Raw genomic sequence first — 10050 nt, forward strand, 5'->3', positions numbered from 1 at the left:
AGTTAAGCTGAAAATCATGGGAAATCAGACAATATTCTGTTCCTGGTACTTGTAGGGGGCACAGTGTGGCAGGTTACCCCCTCATCACCTCATCCCAGTCCTACAGTCTGCTGCAAAAGTGTCTTCATGATCACGGTCTTCAGGACAGTTACCCACTGAGCTGGAAGGATTGTTACTCAACAGCATCAATATTCAGGGAATGGCCCGAATATTTTTTCTTACAGCTGAATTATATTGTCCTTATTTTCCATCTGTGAACATTGCTTATTTGAAAGTCAGAAAAATCTTTTGATGGATTCCTGCTGGAAAGGTCAAGCCATATATCCCCATCTAACTTTTATTAACCAAGTTTTATACAGTGAAAATGCATGGGGAATCACCAGTTGGAAAAAGTTGCCTGATAATAATGGCTGGAAAGTCCCATTAAGAACAGATCTCCTTCCCTGGTGATTCCAGACAGCTGTGTAACATGACAACAGACTGTGAGCTATCATTCAAGGTGTATGATTCATTTTTGAAAGAAACCTGGTTTAGGCATCAAGGAAAACTGTTTTTCCTGTCAACAAAGCAACAGCAGGAAAATGATTATTTGAAGAACACATTGAAGTTAGCCATGAAAACGGCTGTAGGAAGAATCAGACAAAAAGAGCAGAGAGCGTCAGTTAACCAGCTGATGGTTGGGAATTGTCAGTATTTAGCTTCCTTGAAGCACTCAAATTAGGAAGAATCTCTTGTAGATTTGTAGTGCAATGCTCAAGCAGAGCAAATTGCAAAGTTAGATCAGGTTGTTCAGATTCTTGCCCAGCAGAGCTGGCATGGTGCCCCACTACAGCCCCTGCAGGGTATCCCTCGGATTGAGCTGGGATGGGGCTCTGAGGAACCTTGTGCAGTGGCTGCCATCCCTCCCTATGGCTGTGTGTTGGAACCAGATGATCTTTAAGGTTCTTTCCAGCCAGAGATGGAGCTCAGGTGATTTAAAACTAACAGATCTTAGTAAATCAGAGGTAGCAATTAAGAATTACTTTCTTGTCTTTCACTTACCTTCCACAAACCATGTTTTCTTTCAATGCAATAATACTGGACCTTGTTCATTCTCTTGTTTTATTCTTTTAAATTTCTATTCAAGTCCATATTTGACAAAACCATAATGAGAATAACATATTAAATAGAATGAACTAATCATCACTTCTCATTAATTAGGAGTTTGAATTGATTACATCTCAAAGAAGTACGTGATAATCAGGAATCTAGCTTTAAATGTGTTAAAAGTATTTTAAAATCCTCTGTAATTTTTTTGTTTCTTGAACACGAAGAATTACATAGTCCTTTCCATTTTCATTTTTCCAAGACGTGCCAAGATATCATGACATTTGAGATTTTTCGTCCACATTTTTCAGACTGAGATATCAAAATCTTAGCACCTTGATCCAAAGTCACCATTCAGAAAGCAATTTGATTTTCAGATGTTTGGCCATTCAGTTCTGAAAATGTCTTTAATTTGCTTGTGTCTCAGTCAGTTAATTCCCCTGACTTGGTAGGAAGCAGACTGAAACCAAGTGTGGTTTTTAAACAGCTTTCTGAACAGCCAGCAGACAGGAGATACATCTTTGCTCTGTGAACAATGTTGGCCGGATATTTTATGTGTAGCTTAGCAGTGAATGACTCCATATTTCATTAGCAATCTCCAGTAAAATTCTGTTCTCCTCATGCCTTTAGCAAAGTGCAAGAAATTACAGGGATGACATGAAGTGCAGGAGAGAGGAACATTATAAAAGGAACTACTTAGAAAGTGAGAAGTGGCAGTGCTCACTTGCTTAATATTTGTATAAAAACCTCCTGAAGATGAGAGGAATAGCAGCATTCTGTTTGTTTTTGGTTTTTTTTTTTAATGCATTGGTGTGTTGCACATCCTAATTGAAACCTGTGGAGCAGAAAGCTGATCTTGCAGTAATGTTTGTGGATACAATTATGGAAATCCTTTGAGTGTGATTAAATTATACAGTGCCTGGATATTGAAGTAGTTTCAATAGTTATGTCTGCGTTACAGTCTGTGGCAGAGTGTGAGGTGACACCTCCCTGATCAATCTGTTTAGGAAGGACATAATGCACAGCAGTTTTCCAATTAGCAAGTTTTTTTCCAGCAGCAAATAACATCCATAAAGGAGTCAGTTCTTCATGGTCTATTGGACAAATTTGAATGCAAATGATGTGAAGACATCCTGGAAAGACCACTAAGAAGAAATGATTAGTATAAAATGGTCATGTAGCAGAAGAAAAGGCATGTTTTAATATTAATGAGAGTAAGAAAAGTTTTTTTTATTATTCATTGCTAGATCCTGGTCTTTTAGTGCCTTTTACAAATCTAGCTTATGAAACTTGGTACAGTTATCTGTTTGAGATACAACAATTTATCCAACTCCACAGAAATATAGGTGGATTTAGTTCTCTTTCATCTCAAAGAGGTGGTTGATTTCTTCTCACAGGTAAAAAATGTTTTAATTTATTATCTGGTGTGAATACCTGGGCAAGAGTCCAAAGATTCAGGATTTATTGTTGATAAACAAAACTTGAGAATAGAAGAAGAAATGTTTTGCACAGCAAAAAAAAAAAAAAAAAAAAAAAAAAAAGAAATTACTGTCTAACACAAAGATATACTTTAAAAACAGTGTTTCCTGGGAAGAAATACAGTCCATCCAAAGTATTAAAATTCAAATGCTTAACAGTTCTGTTTTATGAAAAATCACTTAACTCCAGAACAGTGTAGGTTTTCTACAATATTCAGGCTCTTAAAATTCACCAAAAAATAGTCAGACTAAAGTCTGGCTTCCCAAAGCACAAATTTCCTTTAGCTGCTTCCTCGCTTATACAGAAATTAATTTTTTTAAGGCCATTATCAATTTGAGCATCTTCGTAACTCAGGGCTAGATTTTACCCAGGAAGTGTTTTAATCATCCAGATGAGTTTCAGTTCATTGCAAACTCACTTGATTTTCATTTTGGGTGAGAATCACCTATGATTTAAAGGCTGGTGGAGGAAGGCATATATGCTATGTCTATTAGTAAATGATTCAAGTGGTTAAATATGTTCCTGATAAAAAATTGCATCTCATTTCCAGTTTGAAGGTTTGGCTCTCAGCCACTGGGTCTTGTTATCACAGATGAAAGAGCCCTCTGATATCAGGCACTGCTCCCTGCGTAGGTGGAATGTTCCCCATGTTGTCCATATTAATCTGATTCATTGCTGCTACTACATTATCTTTCATCAGTTTTTCTAACTGTCAATTTTCAAAATAGTGCTGGTTTTGATTTGCTGCTTGTTTTTGTAGCTGAGAAGCCATGAAATAGCTGCAGAGAACTTAAAAGAGATCTTCATCTGGATGAATTATTAGTGATGGGAAAAAAAAATCTACATCTTTGAAGGATGTCTTACACTTCGAACTACAGTTCTCTGGCAACTTTCACCACAGAGGTCTCATGCTTGCTTTAATAAATGACTGAAGTGCCTAGACATTTATTTTCCTATGTCTGGTTCCCAAAATGGAAGCTGGAACTCCCATGGTAAGCACCTTAGCTCACGTTTTTCTGACCCAATTTCCAGCAACATCCTCATGATTCTTACTAGCTATGTGCTCTAATAGTGCACATCTGGCCAAGAGGAAACACAAGGCAGGTGGATTTACATGGAATTTAGAAAAGGTCCCAGTGCCTGGGAAGTGTTGGCCACAGCAGAGTAATCCATGCAGTGTAGCAGATAGCCCTGGGAGCTGACTGTAAAGCTGCTTAATATAGTGGAGTGTCTGAAATTCCTCCTCTCCTCTGCAGCTTAGACACATGGCTTAGGGCTCATGGAAAAGAGATGGATTCCAGCATCCGAAAACCTCTGCTGTGAAGAAGCCTACAGAAACATTTCCCAAGAACTCATAAGAGATTGCAAAAGAGACATTATTTTCTCTTTTCTCTCAAACCTTCACAGGAGTTTCATGCATTGGCCTAGCAAGTGAGGAAAGAGGCTGTTTTCATCAGATTCTCAAGGGCCAGCTCCTGAAGGTCCTGAGAGCACAGGGATGAGGCCCTTTTTGTCAAAGGTGTACAACAGCATCCAGAAATATCACTTACAGATCTCTCAGGTTCCAATTAATCCCTCTTTCCCAGGAAATTGCACAGTTACATTTACTACATTTACTTCCTTTTCCTTTGATTTCTTTTTTAAGTGACTTACTGAGCTATGACAAGTGTTTTTTTTTCCAAAATGTAAGAAATTTTTGTTTATTCAGAAGCATTTACTAACAAGTCAAAAATCAATAAAAACCACAATACTTCTGTCATACTTGTATTCAAACATATCCAATACACATTACACCCTCATTTTTGTGGCAAGCCTTTCTCCTTTGTGAAAAGCTTGCTTTAGAAAGTAATGGAAAGAATGCTGAAAAGAGTGATTTGTCAGAAGCTGTGCTTCCAATCCTTTTGGAAAAGGGTGAAATTTTTGGCTGGTTGCTTGCCTTGAAATTTTTCAAGACGCTTTTTGCTCAGATGAAATCACAAGTAAAAGCTCAATTTGGATGTACTGCTGGTTGGTTGAACTTATATCGACTATTGCAAATAAAGAAACTACCCAGAGGCCATAGTGTGGCTTCATTTCCATCTTGGAATATAAGAAAAATTGTTGTTTACTCTTGAAAGATGATATTGAAGGATTAAATAGTGCCTCATTATCTCACCTACTTCCACTTCTACTCAGATTCTTTTCTTGCCCTTATCCCTGTCACTGACCACAATGAATACTCCTCTAACTGAGAGAGAATTAAGATGTGAAAGGAGGCTCAAATAATGTGCGCCTCATCTAGAGCTGGTGGGTGACAAGACTACAAATGAGATTAAAGTCTGGGGTTTTACCTCCATAGAGACTTCAGGGAAATGCAGAGAGAAAAAACCAAAACTCACTAACTTTGAATAACCTCCAATATTTGGCAATTTGATTATTTTATTCACATTTCTGTTTACAAACTTTGAAGCTACTTAGTGAGGTAGTCAGAAACAGAAAATTTAGAAGGTAAATAACTGAAAGAGTGAAAGAAGTGACCCTCTTTGGCTGACAGGATTCGAGGGCTCTTAAAAAAATAAAACAGTCCTCTGAGTAATCCTGAAAACACATGAGAACAACCATGGAATTTAGTTCTTTAGGGATCAAAATGAGCAGCAACTTTATCAGGATAATGCAGCATTCAGAGCCTGGCCTTGGACAGAATAATGTGAACTGACAGCCTTTCTGAGAAATTTTGAGGGTTTGGGTCTATCTGCAGTAGCTTCATATTTCCAAATTTGGCTCTGAACACCAATAAGAGGCATTTAGCAGAACCAAATATTGGATCCAATTATCTGAATTAAAGTCCATAAAACCATCCTTCTTCCTAGACTGAGACATTTTACTAATAAAGGACACACAGAAAACATCCCTGATACCTTTTTTCAGAGTCTGCATCTATTATACTCTTGTCGTGAAGAAGGGAAGCAAAATGTCAGAACAAAATAAAGGAAACTTATCAGTTGATAAAATAAAAAAATGTCAAATCTGCTTGCTAAAATAAACAGATAGAAAGGCAAATTATCAGAGAATACTTGTTTTCTAGCAAAGCTACTGGGAGAAATAGAAGGAATATGAGCAAGTAAATACACACAGCATTCCTGAAGGAGAAATAAATAGGGATCCTATTATACTGCTGCTTATGCACAACTTGGAAACTTCACTATAAAAGCTGCAGGGAATAGAAATACACTGTATGCAAGCAGAACATCCTTGGACTGTTTATGACACTACATGTATGCCATACCCTGAGGTTCCTATGAAATACTTATTATTTGCCAGTTCAAGCTGTTTGGCTTAGCTGTGATTTGGGTAATATTTTCCTCCACTGGAAGAAGTGCTATGCTGCTGGTATAGGCTGGAGTGGTACAGCAGCACATCCTCATCTTTTTCAGATTGCTCATAAATTTCCAGGCTGCAGTTATCAACCACAGATATTGTAAACTGCAATTGACTCTGCCTGTGGATCCATAGAGCAGGGAACACACACCAAAATTTCAAGTTCATTTGTTCCTCCATTTGCATGGCTGTGTATTTCTTGTCACAGATTTAAATGCATTAATTTGACATACATGCAGAAGTCCAGGGGGATCTCTGTTAATTTCAGGGCAAAATACAACACTGAATAAACTCACAGGCTGTTACTATGCAAACTCAAGGTTTTTCTTGGTTTTGTTTGGAAGGATTTTCAGCTACTTCAATCAAGAAAAAATTTGTAAAAGGACAGAGAAGGAAAGGCAAAACAATGACAAAATTTGAACTCTTGACAGAGAACAAGAAAGCTTTTGATTAGGGGGAAGACAATTTGAGAAAACTTTCCTTTCCTGAGGCTGCACCTACAATCAAAGGAGGATTGCAAAACCCTGAGTATCAAAACAAAGGAGTTCTTGGTGAGTGGACAAGGATGGGAGAAATTCCGTGGGGTAAGCCTGTAAAAGCTTCAAGGACATAGACTGTGGAGTGAGAAGGGCATACAGAGAAGTTCACTCCTAAGGATAAATCCAGCCTGTGGGAGGCTGGAAGGGAGCACTGGAGGGATCTTCTGCAGTTTGTGTTAAACCTCTCCTGTTAAACCATGCTCTACCACACTGCTTTGGGAAGTCACATTCCTATTGCAGGGCTGTCTTCTCTGCCACTGTCACCATGGGCCAGACCTGGGCACACGCAGACCCACTGCAGGGCTCAGGGGCCATGAACAACCTGAAGGCTCAGTCACAGAAGGGTTGGGTCGGTGACTCTCACCTCAGAGTGGCCAGGCCATCAGCTTTTTACATTTAAGAATACCTTCAAAGGATTCAACAGTTTAACTGCCCATGGGAGAAGAACTCAAGGAGAATTTTGCTCCAAAGGAGTTCTTCTCTCTTTTTCTTGTGACGTTAAATATTCTCTCAGAGTATAAACTATCTATTTGATGATTTTCCATTAACTGATACTTAGCTCTGGGAAAGGACAAGCTCATTTTGCCAAAATTGCCTCTGGATTAGGGTGTTGCATACCCCATTGCTAGGGACATGGCCTACTGAAGAAAACATTACAATTTAATTATATTGGTGAATGCAATATTATTTGTGAAATAAAATTGCCTTTTTCTGATATTTAGCCTTCTTGGATCTTTAGAGAATCATTAAACAAAGTAATTCCCTATTACCTCAGTGAAAAGGAATAAATGAAAGAGCAAAGTTACAAGAAAGGTCTGAAAGCAAATGATTATGAGTTAATAATGTTTCAGGAATTTAAATGTAAAATTCTGCTAATAATCAGAAGAAATAGCTATGCAGGATCAAACTATCATGCAGAGCCTCCCACAATGATTTATTCATTAAAGAAATGGAAAATTATTTTCCATTACTCCAAAGACTAACCTCACAGTGAAAAATAAATTGGCATTTATAGTGCTTCATGTCTAGAAGTGAACAGAAAAGATATTTGTGACTTGCAAATAAAAGATTTATTTCTATAAAAAAAAAAAAGAATAGTTCAATTCACTTTCCTGGATACCCTTTTCTAACATTTTCATACTTTATCCATCAGTGTGGTAGAAGAATTAAAATCTTATCATTTAGGACCATATTCTAATTGAAAGCTTTGGAATTATTTCAGTGTTGAATGGTCGTTCTCAGCTGCATGCAAATCTTCCTCTCCTATGCGACTAAAAGATACTGGTAAATAAGTTTGGGGGTAAACCTCCTAATTTTTCTCTTATTTTTGAGAATTCTTGGAAAATCATTTCACAGTCTGATGTCTTCATATGGGAAGCCTGTGAGACTAATAAAGGACTAACGTGTGATTGGCTGTCAAAAATGGAATAATACAGAGCTCCCTTCAAGTAGTATGAAGAAAGGTATCAAATGAATCTCTTTGGGGATTCTACATCAGGTGATTTCAGTTACCTATACTTAGACTGTCACTGTTCCTTGAGATATCCCAGATCATTCCAGCTTCTACAAGAGATGGGCAAATGTTCCATCAGACTTAAAGAATAACAGAACTCTTCCATTTGGAAAAGCAGATATTTGGGGCAATAAATTTTGGGTCGTGGAATTCCACCCCTACATTTCTAGGTGTGGAGTAAGTGTCTGAGTGTCACTGTCATATTTTCTGAAAAATCCCTTCGCCAGGATTTCTTCTCCTGGGAAGCTGAGAAGCCTCAGAGAAAAATGAAAACAATCATTATCAGAGAAAAATGAAAACAATAATTATCTGATTGCTTTACCTGTGTTTTGCTGCTTTGGAATGTGCTTTGGGCATTGTTTACCAACTGGTCATTGTTTGATTGGTTTCATGTGAATTGTTTTGACTTAATGACCAATCACAGTCCAGCTGTGTCAAGGCTCTGGAGAGTCATGAGTTTTTCATTAGTATCTTGTTAAGCCTTCTGTAAGTATTCTTTCTCTATTCTTTAGTATAGTTTTACTATAGCATTCTTTAATATAATATAATACAATAAAATAATAAATTTGCCTTCTAAGAACATGGAGTCACATTCTCAATTCCTCCTTCACCCTGGTGACCCAGGAAATGTCACATCTGAGCTTCTGTCACAGGTGGACAAGCTCTAACCAGGACAGTCCATGGGGCTGCAGAACCTTTTGGATGACCTCTAACCAGGTCTTCTTGAGAACAGGGTTTTCCTATAGTTCCTGCGTTGTGTGTGTCAAATGAACGGGAGCAAGATTCAGGTGGGTTATCAATAAAAATTTCCTCTCTAATCAGGACAGCCAACAGTGAGACAAGTTACTGGCAGGTGGTATAGTTTCTATTTGTGGAGTTTTTCAAAACTTGGTGAGACAAATAACCCAGAAAAACCTAAAAGGACCCCACCAATGACTCTATGACCTCATAGATAAACAGAAAGTTGGAACAGAGACCACCTGAGGTCTCTTCACACCTGATTTATCCCATGATCTCCCAGTCCTTGGATACTGTAGAACACTTCAAACAACACTAACACCAAATGTTGAACTTCTGGCAACTGCATTGAGCTCTTGAGCAGCTCTGGCAGTAGCAGGAGTTTATACACCCAGACCACATACTGAAATTTATATATTGCCTACTGAATTTGGATCCTAGTCATGAGATGATGAATCCTGCTTCTCACATGATAGTTGAGCATATGTAAAAAAAGGCAGGTTTCACCAGACATATATTTTTTTTCCATTTAATTCACAGTGTGTTTATCCATGTGTGAATGTGAGACACATCATGCAGAGATACTAGAAGCTACTATGCCTGGTTTTCTCTATCTTTTGAAAAAAAATTTGGTTGTCTTCTGTGCAATCAATTTTCTGTTATTTAAACCTAAGAATAGACTAGAACATAAGTGTTCTTTTATTTTAAAACAGAGTGAATAAACTGTTTTGGTTAAAACAGCATCAAGAGGTGCTTTATAGTGAGGATTTAAAGCATTCAAGTTCTGAAGCTCGTTGAAGAGAAGACGTAAAAATGCTGAATACTCTATTCTCAAGTAATTTACTCTAATTATCAAGGAAGGGGAACAATCTCTCCTTCTAAAGAGATTTCTTTCAGAAAAGCTGTGACTGTTCTTCAAGTTTTTAATTTGGAAAATTGGGAATAGAGGTGATTTTAGAAGCTTTCATTTTGAATCAGTTCCCAAGTACTTACTGAAAAAAATCAGAGTGCTTTTCAAGTACCTTATCTGATTCATAAACCCAAAGTTCTGAATGCCAGTGTTGGTATTGAACTCTCCATAATAGTGCCCTTCCAGAACTACTACAACTTAAGGCAAATCTAGAAACTACATAGACTGTGCAGCCAAGTCTCTTTTCCTTTGGTTGATTAACTCTCTGGCTGGGCTACTGAGTAGCAACTCATAAATAGTACAAATTTCTGTGTTCAAGACTCAGCCAACTTTGAGGGATATAAAGGAAGCATGAGGGGAGAAATACATTTTAGTAACTGTCTTCACAACACTCCTGTATAGAAGCCAATTTTTTTCCCCAGTTGTAC

At 37.7% G+C, this 10050-nt stretch overlaps 1 long non-coding RNA gene across 3 annotated transcripts in view; it reads left to right on the forward strand.

The window, feature by feature from the left end:
• The window catches only part of LOC141728742 (uncharacterized), a 43261-nt gene extending 34297 nt beyond the window's left edge, over positions 1-8964 (forward strand). Inside the window, exons 4-5 of one of the 3 annotated variants that reach the window (XR_012579893.1) lie at positions 3326-3557; positions 6267-8964. This is a non-coding gene — a long non-coding RNA (uncharacterized LOC141728742). The remainder of the gene's footprint in view (positions 1-3325; positions 3558-6266) is intronic. The other 2 variants (XR_012579892.1, XR_012579891.1) reach the window with 2 other exon arrangements.
• The last annotated feature ends 1086 nt before the right edge of the window (positions 8965-10050 follow it).

The sequence above is a fragment of the Zonotrichia albicollis genome, chromosome 4 (assembly GCF_047830755.1).
Source record: "Zonotrichia albicollis isolate bZonAlb1 chromosome 4, bZonAlb1.hap1, whole genome shotgun sequence".
In the NCBI taxonomy this organism is placed as follows: Eukaryota; Metazoa; Chordata; class Aves; order Passeriformes; family Passerellidae; genus Zonotrichia; species Zonotrichia albicollis.